This window comes from Mesocricetus auratus, unplaced genomic scaffold (genome assembly GCF_017639785.1).
Source record: "Mesocricetus auratus isolate SY011 unplaced genomic scaffold, BCM_Maur_2.0 Super-Scaffold_100040, whole genome shotgun sequence".
NCBI classification, from domain to species: domain Eukaryota; kingdom Metazoa; phylum Chordata; class Mammalia; order Rodentia; family Cricetidae; genus Mesocricetus; species Mesocricetus auratus.
In genome coordinates this window covers 2,326,177-2,340,448 of record NW_024429217.1, presented here as the reverse complement: position 1 = coordinate 2,340,448, position 14,272 = coordinate 2,326,177, and the positions used below count along the sequence as shown (strand labels likewise).

General features: G+C 41.2%; 1 pseudogene; it reads left to right on the top strand.

The window, feature by feature from the left end:
- The first annotated feature begins 2,711 nt into the window (after positions 1–2,711).
- Positions 2,712–5,262, top strand: LOC121135645 (annotated as a pseudogene).
- Positions 5,263–14,272: the final 9,010 nt, after the last annotated feature.

Below are 14,272 nucleotides of genomic sequence, written 5' to 3'. Positions count from 1 at the left end.
GATTGAATGGTATATAGATATAGCATGTTTCTTTTTTTATGAGGATTTTACATTTTTTATTAAATTTCATTTTGTTTTAATTAATTTTTAATTAAGTTTAAAACAATCTTATTTTGCACACCAATCCCAGTTCCATCTCCCTCCTGTTCTTCCCCGTATTCCCCAACAATCTCCCCATCCCTGCTACCAGCCACTACTCAGAGAGGGTGAGGACTCTCATGGGCGATATGGAAGTCTACCCTATCATTTGGTGAAGATCTGAGGCCATCCTCCCTATATCTAGCCTGAGAGAGTATCCCTTCATAGGGAATGTTAGCAATCAAATTTGAGGTACATTTTAGGAAGGCATGATATAATGAGACAGTGTTTTGTAATATATTTCCACAGTAAAAGAATAAACAATTTTATAGCATGTTTCTAATTCTTTTTTATTAATTTCTGGTTTGTTCTTTCCCCAGCAATTCTCCATTATTTGATCACATAATTTAGTAACTAATCTTTATCCTTATTCCAATTTGTGACTGTATCTTTATAATCACTTTTATTGTATCTTACCTCCTTTCCTCCTTTAGACTATTAATTTCTATGAATTTCATAATACTTATACCTCATGTGCCCATGTATGTGTGTGGAGGAGTATGTATATGTGAGGAGAAGTCACAGGGAAACATTGGGTCAAAGAGTATTTGTTATTTACATGCCACACTCATTAAAGTGAATGGTATAAAATCATATCTTACATTTAGACTTGAAGCTGCCCTGGAAGCAGGTCTGGTGTTTCATGACATGGAATTAGTATAGAGGGTTGAGTTTTTACTGCTGGAATATCAGTTGTCTTTGTCACCTACATTTATTCTTCCCTTTGAAAAATTTAGCAGCTAAGAATATTGTTTCCTCATTAAAGTGTCAGAATTATACAATGAATTCATAATTCTAGAGCAATTAATATTTTATTCTAAAATAGGGAAGAGAAGGTCGTTTTTGCTTTTGTTAGAAAATTCTAACATAATATTTCTATCATTTTTTATTTAAAACAATCTCTTCTCATTTTACAGTTCCCACTCCCTCCCCTCCTGCTCTCCCCAACCGCCCCCCCCATCCACTCCTCAGAGAGGGTAAGGCTTCCCATGGGGAGTCAAGAAGTCTGACACATCTCTTTGAGGCAGGACCAAGGCCCTCCCCGCTATATCTAGGCTGATCAAGGTATCCATCCCTCCAAAGAGAAACGGGCTCCAAAAAGCCAGTTCAAGCATTAGGGATAAATCCTGGTCCCACTGCTAGTGGCCTCACAGACTGTCCAAGCCACATAGCTGTCCTTCACATTCAGAGGGCCTAGTTTGGTCCCCCTCTGTCAGTCACAGTCAATGAGCTCCCACTAGCTCCGGTTGGCTGTTTGTCTAACATAGTTTCTTTTTTTTTTTTTTTTTAGATTTTTTATTATTTTAATTTTTTAAATGGTCAGATTTTTTTATTTTATTTTTTTTATTTTATCATTTTTCTAAATTTTAAATAGCTTGTTTTGCATGTCAATCCCAGTTCCCTCTCCCTCCCCTCCTCCCGCACTCCCCTTCCCCCCCCCCTCCCACCATATTGCCAAATCCTTCCACATAGGGGATATCAGAGTCTGTCATTTTACTCTGGGTAGGGTCCAGGCACTCCCCTAAGAGTCCAGGCTGAGAGTGCATCCCTCTTTGTGCTATAGGCACACGAAGACTGTTTGTATATCAGGGATAGACACTGATCCACAGCTCAGGGTTATTTTTTATTTTTATTTTTCATGTCAATCCCAGTTCCCTCTCCCTCCCCTCCTCCTGCACTCCCCTTCCCCCCAGCCTCCCACCCTATTGCCAATTCCTTCCACATAGGGGATATCTAGAGTCTGTCATTTCACTCCGGGTAGGGTCCAGGCATTCCCCTAAGAGTCCAGGCTGAGAGAGCATTCCTCTTTGTGCTATGGGCACACAATGACTGTTTGTATTCCAGGTATAGACACTGATCCACTGCTCAGGGCCCCATAGGTTGCCCAGGCCTTCTCACTGACACTCACATTTGGGGGGGTCCAGATCAGTCCCATGTTAGCCTCCCCGCTGTCAGTCTGGGGTCCAAGAGCTCTCCCCTGTTCAGATCAGCTGTCTCTGCTGGTTAATTTTAAATAGCTTGTTTTACATGTCAATCCCAGTTCCCTCTCCCTCCCCTACTCCCGCAACCCCTCACCATCCCCCCCCCCCAGCCTCCCACCCTATTGCCAACTCCTTTCACATAGGGGATATCTGAGCAGTGGATCAGTGTTTATCCCTGGAATACAAACAGACATCGTGTGTCCATAACACAAAGAGGGATGCTCTCTCAGCCTGGACTCTTAGGGTAGTGCCTGGACCCTACCCTGAGTGAAATGACAGACTCTAACATAATTTCTTAATGAGAATCTTATTTGTTAAAGAGTTGACTTCAGAAGCCTATTTCTACTCAGATGAATATATGCCATTTTCTCTTTATGCAACTCATTATTTAAACTGCAAACTATGTGTTCATATAATTTTCTATTTTAGGCTCAGAACTTTATGTTTGTCATTCATATATCTGTATATGTTATGCTTATATATGTTATATATATACATGTGTACCACAGTTGTATTGTAAAACTTATACCAGTTGAGAAATCGTTAACTTTGCCAGAAAAATAGTTGAGAATTCTCATTTTGATACATGGATGAAAATACAGTAGGTCCTAGTTGAGATTACTTAGAATTAGTGAAGTCTTGTTATCACTCAGCATTTCTAAACCACTGCCTTGAGTTTGTAGCTGTTAATGAGATGGCTATCTAATGGTGGTTTATAAATCAATGAAACGGAGAAATGTAGGGATGGCACATACTTATACTCTTAAGCTGTGTTTAAGAAAGCCTTTTGATGTTCTATGTTTATGTATCAATAATCCCTAAAAATAAGAGGCTGCTTTATCAAAATTAATTTTGCTGAATGCAAATACTGTGAATGAGCTAAAATTTAGATAACAGATTCTGAAAACAGGTATTTAGTGATTTAAAATGTATTTTTAGGAAGAAACCTGTAGACAATTCAGGCTTTGTTTATCATTAACGGAATTGAAGAGAGATGTCTGTCTCTTCAACTTGGTTACTTTGGGTTCAGCCCAATAAACTTGTGATAAATGAATTACCTTTGTAAAGCTAGAAAAGCCAGATCTGAAAGCACAACTAAAATAGTTTGAATATTTTATTTTTAATCATTAAAAAAGAGTGTATGTGAATCCCTGAGTGCAACTCCTAGCACTGCACTTAAGGAACGGGAACAGGCATTTCAGCTTGTAACTGAAATACCAACACTCATGAAAAAATTGCTGTCAGTTAAGAGACAACATCGGCTATGTGCTCTGTTCCAGGCCAGCAAGACCTAGCAAGATTTTGTCTCAAGCATACAAAAGATTTTAGAAATGAAGATAAACATAATTTTTTTAAGATAACGTTAATTTGAGTTGAAGTTCTGTGATTCTAAATAAGTGTGTCATATTCCTGGGCTTCAACATCAAGCACAGCATGTTTTGAAATTATGTCTTGCAAAACTGGTTTTCCTTTAACTTGGAGCATGATTAATTTACCAAGAGAAAAATTATTTACCTCTCCCTAGACTTTAATCACATTTGCACTCAGCATCATTGCACTGGTTTTCTCAAAATAGTTGATAAATTGTAAGTCAAGATGAATTTACATGTGTGGCTATCAAAATAGAAAAGCGTTTCTTGGGGTCGCGGCTGGGCTGCGCGGCCCGGGCTGCAGCCAGACAAGGGGGCCACTAGCGCCGTGCCTCCAGGCCACCATGCAAGGCCGGGGAGGGAACCTGAGCCAGGGACTGCCAGGCCTCCACGGTGGCATCCGGGGCAGGCCGCTGTGAAAGCGGTGAGCTCATGCACAGTTTCTGCGTCTTCCTGCAAGAGGCTGCTCGGCGTCGTGGCCTTCAGCACACTGATGCTTAATTAAGCGTTTCAGAGAAGCAAAGCATGAAAGATGACCGTGGAGGATATGATTTTTAGATACTTCCAAACAAGCCGTAGGGATGCTGTTCATCCACTTTGCAACTGTGTATGTAGCAGGTCTCACTTGTTCACTGCACCTCATTAACTTCCTTCTGGATGGACGCCACTGTAGGCAAGCATCTCATTTATGTGGGCATATGCGCTGTCCGTGTCTTGGTGGAGTGGCAGCAGTGGGAATCCCTGCGTTTTGGAGACTATGGAGACCCTCTTCAGTGTGGGGACCGGGGTTGGGGGGGTGGGGTGCAGAGTGCCCTTTACATCGTGATCATGACCTTTGAAAAGTCCTTCGTCATCATCGTCCCTCTCACACTCCAGAGGAAACAGATGGCCCTATTGAATCCATCCGATTGAAAACCCAGGCCATCATCATGCTGACAGTCCCCTTCTTTGTCAATGCTTTCTGGGTAGTAGACAATTTCCTCATGAGAAAGCTAAACCAGAAGAGGAGCCAACCAGGGCTCGAGCAATGGGAGCGCGGTTCGCTGCTGGGCGGTGTCCAGTGAGGAGTCTGAGTCTGGGATCCTGATCTCGGGCTGGCGATGAAATGGAGGAGCCTGATGCCGAGGAGGACCTCCGCAGCCTGACGCCCCGCAAGCCTGGGAAGAAGAAGAAGAAGCACCGCTTTGGGCTGTCTGTGTGACACATCCCCACGCTGCGGAGGGACCCAGGTCTCCAGCAGCCCCCTTCCCTCTTCTCTCCATCCTCCTCTCCCACCTCCACTCCTCTGCTGTCTCTGCCCGCTCTCCACCCGCTCCCAGACTGCGGTGACAGAAGAGAGGACCCTTGCCTGAGTGGGCTGTGGGCAGCTGCACTACAAACACTGACCAAAACGCAAGCGAAGAGCGGTGTTTGTTGATGTCCCTTTGTTCCTCTGTCTGATCAGGTGGCATGGTGGAAGAAAACAGAGCACACACAGACTGTTGCAGGGCCTCGTGGACACGGGAAGTGCTTGGGGTTAACAGCCACTGGGTGACCCAAGGTGGAACAGGAATGCTTTCTTAACTCAAAGCGGCTTTTGTTAACTCTTTATTTCTAAAGCCAGTTTTATGAGCTGTGATGGTGTTACTGTTTTTTGAGTATGTGTTTATTTCCTACAAAATATCAATGGGTCTAATGGGCAAACAGATTTTTAAGTCTTCTGTATGCTGTTTGACTTTTATATTTTTAAGTTATATTTTCATACTACTGTAAAAAAGAGAGAAAGAAAGAAAGAAAGAAAGAAAGAAAGAAAGAAAGAAAGAAAGAAAGAAAGAAAGAAGAAAGAAAGAAGCTGGGCGTTGGTGGCGCATGCCTTTAATACTAGCACTCGGGAGGTAGAGGCAGGCGAATCTCTGTGAGTTCAAGGCCAGCCTGGTCTACAGAGCAAGTTCCAGGACAGGCTCTAAAGCAATGCAGACAGAGAAACCCTGTCTCGAAACCCCCCCCAAAAGTGTTTTTAAGGCCATTATTTTCAATTTTACTGGAAATTAAGTATTTGATGCCTTTAGCTCCTGAGGTTATATTCTAATCATTTTCATTTCATGTAATTTTTGGTGTATTTGCCATAGTGTGTGTTATTTTATCATTTAAAAACTTAGCTAATTTATGGGTCACTCAGAAATAAGCACTATGTATTATGTCCAAACTGGCTAGGCACATTTCCTATCACAAGACATTTTTCAGTTACTTCAAATGTATGTTTTTCCACTTTCATTTTCTATTTGGCATACCAAATCATAGGACAATATGATTTTTTTTCTGTTGACCCAGCAGGGAAAAAGCCCTGCATTTGTTCCAAGGTGTTGTAATCTCACTTATGAAGAATGATGAAAGTCAAGAAGTCCGATTGGCGAAGAAGCTTCATAAGGCTCCTGGTGAATGCAGGTCGTTCAACAATATTACTTTAGAGGCCTTTAGTTATCAGGTTAATTTTGTAGAACAAACTATTTTGTGGTTCCTGCCTGCAGAATTGTCTTTCTTACAAATCTAATTTAATTGCGCCATTAACTTACATGAAAACCAGGATCAGCCACACTTTACTCTGTGGGCATAAAAATAGAATCCTTAAGATGCTTACACCATAGCTTCTCATTCCCCTGTCACTCTTTAGCTGCCCCTACTCCTCATTGCCCCTAAGCTTTAGCCCATTCTTCTCTGCCCTTGCTAAATTTGACCTTTCTCAGCTTATTGGTCTCATTTAATGTTGTGACCAAAAATATCAATGTGTGTATATTTTTTCGGGTTCATTTACCCACACACCTTCCATGTTTCCCATCTCTTCCAACCTCTAATACCCCCTGGATCTTTGCTGTCAGCTGATGACCCCACTTCCTACCCATGGAAAAGTGAACCCTTCAAAGACTTTCCTTACATACCCTAGTCTGCATCATTCCTCTCTTTTTAAGACCATGTACTGTTGTCAGACTCTCTACATGTACAACAGGTCCAATCTCCCCATGCTTATTTTCATGTTACTTTGAGAAAATATAACTCTGTTCCTTTTTCCTTTCTTAAAAAATTGTATTTATTTAGTGTTGTGTGTGTGTGTGTTGAATGCACACATTCACCCGTGTTCTGTATGCCTTAGAGTTACTATTGCTGTGAAGAAGCATCATGATCAAAGCAACTTGGGGACAAAAGGGTTTATTTGGCTTGCACTTCCACAGCACTGTTCCTTGAATGAAATCAGGACAGGAACTCGGATAGGGCAGGAACCTAGACGCAGGAGCTGATGCAGAGGCCATGGAGGGGTGATGGCTACTGGCTTGCTCTCCATGGCTTGCTTAGGCTTCTTTCTTATAGAATCCAGAACCATCATCCCAGGAATGGCACCACTCACAATAGGCTGGGCCCCACCTCACCAATCATTAAGAGATGGATATGTTTTCTCAATTTTGTTTCCCTCCTTTCAGCTAACTCTAGCTTTGTCAAGTTGACATAAAATTAACCAGCACAGCATGTGAATATAGAAATCAAAAGACAACGTAGAGTGGTTGGTTTAGTGTGGGTTCTGGGAGAGAGCTCAGGTCATTAGGCACGGCAGGAACTGCCTTTACTCATTGAACCATCTGGAGGCCAACAACACACTTCCTTGATTTTACAGAGTTTCATTCCTTTTGCTACCTTAAAAGCAAGGCAAAAGAATCTTACTTGACACTGTCTTCTTTCATGGATACTGTCTAATTGTTATGCCCTTGCCATCTGTTTTCCACAAAATGAGGTAATTTCAACCACCATAGTTCTTTTTCATTCTAGAACCAACAACCTTCAGGCTTCTTGCCCCATTCCACCACCGGGGGTCACGCGTGATCTTCACAGTGCTGTGTCCTTGGTCACTTCTCACCTGACATTAGACAGTCAATAGCCTTTAACTCATCGTATTAGTTTGTCCTGCCCTCCTCCTTCCTGTTACAACTTCTTCGGGACACCACATCAGTCAAATCTCCTTTGTTGACTTCTTTAGTTTCTGAAGACCTAAACATTAGCAGGTCCCAGATCCAGCTCTCTATGTCTATCTCCCTATGCTTATTCTCTATGTACCAGATGCTCTCAATGCATGCTTCACAGCCCGTATCTTCTCCCAAAGTGTAGGATCATATTTTCTTTATTTGATGTCTTTACTTCAAATATCTAACATCTCAAATATATCCAAATAAATACATTTATCTCCCCCAAACCTTTCCAAATCTATTAATTTTAAATTCTATTTCTTTAGATGCTTATGTTAAAAAAAACTTGAGCTCTTTTTCTTATACCCCCACCTTCTTTTCCAATCTGTGAATAGTCACTATTGATTTTACATTTAAAAAATATGCCTAAGTTAGACTGCTATTCTTTATCCCCATTGTTATTTTGAGTCAAGGCACCACTGGTTTCACATATTTTCCAATTTCACCTGTTTAATGCATAATTTTATTTTATTTTAATAAAGAACATAGATCAATTCTTCTAAAAACAAGGCCATTATTATAGTTTACAAAAACATGTATCACCTTCCCTCATTCTTGCCCCATGTTCATCTTTGTCTTTCTTTTACTGTTGTTTGAAAATATAAGCTAGTTTCCACCTCTTAAACACATTTAGAAACCTGGATACTCTTCCTCCTGACACACACACTCAGTGCCCTCTTTCTGGCTCTTCTGATAATGGGATTTCATTGATAAATACCTCAGCAACCCAATTCAAACCGCAGTTCTCTGTTTAGCTTTACCCTATTTTCTCATTTGCTGTTATTATTAGGATCAGATACACCAAGTAAAGTCACCTATACATTTTGTGTATTTTCTTTCACCAACTGAAATGTTACATTCGTGGGGGTGGAGACTTTGTTCTGCTCATTGGTAGCTGTGTCCCTCTTGCTTTTGTTGTGGGAATCTTTTGGGAATAATTACTGCACACCAATGAGAGTGGACGAGAGATGCCACTGGTGGACCAAAACCAGGATAGCTCCTGAAAAACTTCAATCTGGGGTCTAGTTTGTATTCTCATTTTATATTCTGAAGCCACAAGGTGGGATGGGCAAGCAAGCCAGACTGTACCGAAACTTACATGGCAGTCAGTGGGTTGTTAAGGGCAACAACCCATTATTTTAGCTATTTCTCCCGGACTTTATGCTCCAGGTAGCAGATGCTTGGCAAACAGACAGAACAAGTAGTGCTTTAAGCAAACCAACAAGTCAGCATCTAGTAATTGGTCTTTTCTACTTTATTCTACTTTATTTTGAATCCAACCTCAATAATTAACTGTTGAAAATTTGAATACCTTCATACCTTTGTAATAATCCTTCTGAGATGCCTTTAATGATAACAGTTTATCAATCTTCCTTTTGTAGTACAGCATTCTGACAAAGAGAATTTCTTCCTTGTGAGGACTCAAATTATATTTCTTAAAATAAAACACTAGTATTTGTACCATTTACTCTGAAATAAATGCCTTATTTCTGTAAAATATACTTAACATATCAACCCCACAAAGTACATGCTATTATAATGTCCATCTAACAGATTACATCACCCAGAAAACCTGAAATTACATAGAAAATAAATGGTAGATTTAGAATAATTAGAACCCAGAGATCTGGTCGTAGAGTCTGCAATTTCAGTAGTAGCATTATGCCACTTAGAGATTACATTAGTTAAGGTGTCTATTGCTGTGAAGAGACATCAAGACCACAGCAACTCATATGAAGAAAACATTTGATTAGTGTGGCTCACATACAGTTCAGAAGTTTAGTCTGTTATCATGATGAATATGGCCATGTGCAGCCAAATGTGGTGCTGGAGCTGAGAGTGCTACATCTTACAGGCAACGGGAAGTTGACTGACACATTGGGTGGTATCTAGGTATAGGAAACGTCAAAGCCCGTGCCCACAGTGACATACTTCCTCCAAAAAGGCTATACCCACTCCAACAAACCGTTCCCTGTGAAATTATGGGGACCAATTACATTCAAACTACCACAAAGATACAAGTGCATTTCTAGGTATTAGGAGACTCTCTTTCCCATGAACAGTGTATGAAGCTTTAACTTGACTATTGGAAGTCAAACTTTCTTAATATCGGAGTCAGTATTTTTAAAAAGGAATGTATCAATTCACATAGTTTAGGGAACACGTAGAATGCCCCTAAATGATAGAACTATGAGGTTTTGTTTGTTTGTTTGTTATGACTTGATACTCTGGTGAACTAGGAGATCCCTTATCATGCCTTTTGAGTGTTCTTGGCCAGATCACAATTCTTATTATTGAGAGTGACAAAACCACATGTTTTGATTTGTAGGAAAAAAGAAGAGAAATGGTTCTGCTTCTGTAATGCAGGAAACTCTAGAACTTGTCCTGACTCAGAGAACTTGCTTTCCAGGAAGTAATTCGGCAGATGAACTGAATTGGGATTTCAAGAAAGCCTCAATCATTTTAGATGGGAAGTTCTCACAGCTAAACACTCTACCTCCCTTACAATCCTTCAAGGAAACTGTCTTTCATGGAAACACAGTTCTCAATCTGTGTCAGCATACCTTCATCATCATCATTATTTACATGTTTCTATTTTTTGATTGTCTGTGTTCCCCACCATACTATATATCATTTAATGGCAGGAATCCTTTCTTGTTGATCCGTATATACTGAGACTTCATTGTGCCTAGCATGATGAGGATTTTAATATGTTTGATAACTGATTAGATGAATGAATAAATACACAGATGAAAAAACAGCAATAACCTTGTTTCCAGATAAGGAGTGGTGTCATAATTGAAAGATGGTTTGTAGCAGATATTTTGGGATAATCTTGCATTTAAAATTTTTTTCATATGCCTAAAATGTTGATTCCATATGCAAAGCAGGTGTTGAATATGTTTGTACCAATTAATTGAGTCAAATATATAGAACAGTAGAAAAAGCACTGTAGAGATGAGCAGAGTTGGTTACAATCCTGTATTTTGCATTGGCCTCACTTGAACAGTGGGGTTAACTTTTAGTTTTCCATTTTTGAGTTCTACTGTTTTATAAATATAGGAAATTATATATCTATTCTCTAATGAAATCTAAGAAAGGCAAATAACATATCCAGCACATTCAGAATACCATATATGTTGCACATAAGAGAATAAAATGAGCAATGTCCCTTAGACTGTACTGGAAAATTTCATTGGCAATTGTGGCATTATCCTTCGAAAAGCTATTGGTCAAACATTTGACTTATTGTAAATAGAAATACATATGCCTTCCATTGCTCAGACAGTCATCATTCTAACTCATTCAGAAAGCCTCAGAGATTATTTGAAGATTCATATGGTGCCAACAATAAGATCATAATGTAACTATGCCTGCTCAGTCTATTAGGACTTTCAAAGCTAAAAGAGGAACATATCTTGGTGAGCTGGACATTATGGGACTACTAACTCCTACATTTGAATAACCTAGACTGAAAATGCCAGATTCTGAGATTTAAAAAAAAACCAGTGTATATTTGGCTCTTAGCTTTGCATTACAGAGGAGGCTTAAGTCTAAGAACTGTCAGGAAAGGAAGACAACTCCAACCTCCAGCAAAACCTGCAGTTGCTGCTGTAACCTTATGTCTGTTTCTATCCTGTAGACATTGAAAAGTGGTTGTGAAATCCTAGGAACCATGGTGATTTGAATGTAATTGGCCCCTATAATCTCATAGGGAATGGCACTACTAGGAGGTGTGGCGTTGTTGGAGTAGGTGTGACCTTGTTGGAGGAAGTGTGTCACTATGGAGGCAGGTGTTGAGGTTTCATATGTGTTCAAGCCACATCCCGTCTCAGACCATTTCCTGTTGCTTGTGAGTCAAGATAAAGGACTCTCAGCTATGGAACTGTGTCTGCTTGCATGATGTCATGTCCCACCATGATGATAATGGACTGAACTTCTGAACTGTAAGACACCCAATTAAATATTTTCCTTTATAAAGTCATGGTGTCTCTTCCCAGCAACAGAAATCCTAAAACAGAATTTGGTACCAGGGACCGGGGTATTGTTCTGATAGGCCAGACCATGCTTTTGTTTAAAAGGATATGGACCTTGGGACTGTAGATTAGAAAAGCAGTTGAGTGCTTTACGTAGGGTTTAAAGAGCTATTCTGGTAGGAAAAAATACTGAGTATGATTTGAACTGTGGTTGCCTAGATCAAGATGTTTCTGAGGGGAAGAATGTTAGTATGTGGCGTATAAACCGGTCTTATGATATGTTGGTGAAGAATGTGACTGCATTTTGCCCTTGTCTAAAGAATCTACCTGAGGCTAAGAAGAGATTGCATTAATTCTGAAAGACCCCTACCCAGGACCCCCTAGGAAAAGAAAAGCAAGGCCAGGCCGTTGCCTAATGAAAGAAACCCAGACCTGGTGCCTCGCCCAGCTGGCAGGATGTCAAACAGGATCTGTGGTAACCAGAGCAGTCGTGGGACCCGGATAATAATTGCTGAAGCGTGCCAGGGTCTTTTATGTGGCAATACCAGGACACCTAGTCCTTGGCAACTACCCTTGCCCCCAGTTGTGTCTATGATCACCATAGTAGTCATGGGACCAGGATAATAATTGCTAAAGCGTGCCGGGGTCTTTCATAAAGTAATACCAGGAAACTTAGTCCGTGGGAACTACCCCTGCCCCCAAGATGAGCCAATGAAATGCCTGTTACTTATGTAACCATTAAAACTCTATAAATATTGTACTCCCTACAAGCCCGGTATGCTCTGCACCTGAGTTGCAGTAGCATCCGCAGGCGCCTGTGTACTCAATAAATCACCTCTTGCATTTGCAGCCAGTGGTCTGGCCCCGGTTCTTGGGCAGAGGGTTTGGTTCAGTGCCCGGCGCTTTGATGCCGAGGTCTTTCAATTCCTTTGGCAGAGGAAATCTAAAAATCAGCCTAGAATATTCTCAATCAAGTGGTTACTAGTGTTCATGCTTCCAAAGATTTATAATGAAAAGGAACAAGCTGAAGAGAAAAGAAGCACCAGAAAGTGGAGTTTAGCTAAGTCCTGTATTCAAGGGGATAAACAGATTAAGATATGGAATAAAGGGAGTGGTGACCTCAGTGCAAGATTCTACATAGTTAAGTTTCCAGCTTCTGAAAAGGAATGAAGAAATGCTTGGAGCCAGGTGGGTTTGGTGGTGCACACCTTTAATCCTAGCAGTCAGAAGGCAGAGACTGGCAGATCTCAGTTTGAGGCCAGCCTAGTCTACAGAGCAAGTTCAAGGACTGCCAAATTTAGGCAGCGAAGGTCACCATCAAAACCTGAAAGATGGTGAAGATGTAATTGAACAAAGGAGCCGTGTTCCATTCCCAGCACACAGCAGAACTTGGCAGCTTCAGTCATATAATTCTGGCTTTAGAGTCAAGGATAGAAGAAATGGGTTCTGATGGGAGTGAAATGGTATCTCAGAGTTGTTTTGATTTGCATTTCCCGAATGGCTAAGGATGTTGAACACCTTCTCAAGTGCCTCTCAGCCATTTTAGTCTCCTCTATTGAGAATTCTCTATTTAGTTCTGTAGCCCACTTTTTAATTGGATCCTTTGGTGTTTTGGAGACTTGCTTCTTGAGTTCTTTGTAAATTTTGGAGATCAGCCCTCTGTCAGATGTGGGGTTAGTGAATATTTTTCCCATTCTGTGGGCTGCCTTTTTGTCTTGATGACTGTGTCCTTTACCTTACAGAAGCTTCTCAGTTTCAGGAGGTCCCATTTATTAATTGTTGATCTCACTGTCTGTGCTAATCAAAAATCACCAATGACAATTTATGCTGGAGAGGATGTGGTGAAAGGGGAACACTCCTCCACTGCTGGTGGGAGTGTCAACTTGTACAGCCACTTTGGAAATCAGTACGGAGATTCCTCAGAAAAATGGGAATAAACCTACCAAAAGACCCAGCAACTCCACTCTTAGGCATATATCCAAAAGATTCCCATTCATACAACAAGAATGTCTGTTCCACTATGTTCATAGCAGCATTATTTGTAATAGCCAGAACTTGGAAGCAACCTAGATGCCCCTCAACCGAAGAATGGATAGATAAAATGTGGTACATTTACACAATGGAGTAATATTCAGCAGAAAAAAAAAACAATGGAATCCTGAAATTTGCAGGCAAATGGATGGCACTGGAAGAAACCATCTTGAGCGAGGTAACCCAGCCACAAAAAGAGAAACATGGCATGTACTCTCTCATATATGGATTTTAGACATAGATCTGGGGAGTGCCAGCCTACAATCCCATGGCCAGAGAGTCTGGGAAACAGAAACTTCATTCAGTGGCTGATGGAAGCAGAGGCAGACTCCCATGGCTAAGCACTGAGCTGAACTCAAGAAAGCCAGAGGGAGGACTGCTGACCAAAGGAGTTAAGACTGGGCTGGCTTAACCCCAGAAACAGCTGACCTGACAAGGGTTAACTCTTGAATCCCAGACTGATGCCTGGGAATCCAGCACAGGACTGATCAAGATCCCCTGAATGTGGGTGTCAGTGAGGAGCCCTAGGTAATCTATTGAGCCTTGGGTAGTAGATCAGTATTTATCCTGGGTATACAAATGGACATTGGGCTCCCATCCAACAATGAGAGGTGCACTTTCACCCTGAACTCTAGGCCCTGCCCTGGATGAAATTACAGACTATGGACACCCCCATGGAGGGCCTCACCCTCCCTGGGGAAATGAGGGGATATTGGGGGTTTGGTGGGAGGGCACAGGAGGAGGGGGAGGGAAATGGAGAGGGACCTGGAATTGACATGTGAAGC